This window comes from Rhinopithecus bieti, unplaced genomic scaffold (assembly GCF_001698545.2).
Source record: "Rhinopithecus bieti isolate Rb0 unplaced genomic scaffold, ASM169854v2 scaffold_12003, whole genome shotgun sequence".
In the NCBI taxonomy this organism is placed as follows: domain Eukaryota; kingdom Metazoa; phylum Chordata; class Mammalia; order Primates; family Cercopithecidae; genus Rhinopithecus; species Rhinopithecus bieti.
Genome location: NW_016807365.1, coordinates 2,306,835 through 2,307,085, shown reverse-complemented (window position 1 = coordinate 2,307,085; position 251 = coordinate 2,306,835).

The following is a 251-nucleotide window of genomic DNA, read 5'->3' as shown; positions in this document are numbered from 1 at the left end:
CTTATCAGCTTAAGGAGATTTTGGGCTGAGACGATGGGGTTTTCTAAATATACAATCATGTCATCTGCAAACAGGGACAATTTGACTTCTTCTTTTCCTAACTGGATACCCTTGATTTCTTTCTCTTGCCTGATTGCCCTAGCCAGAACTTCCAACACTATGTTGAATAGGAGTGGTGAGAGAGGGCATCCCTGTCTTGTGCCAGTTTTCAAAGGGAATTTTTCCAGTTTTTGCCCATTCAGTATGATATT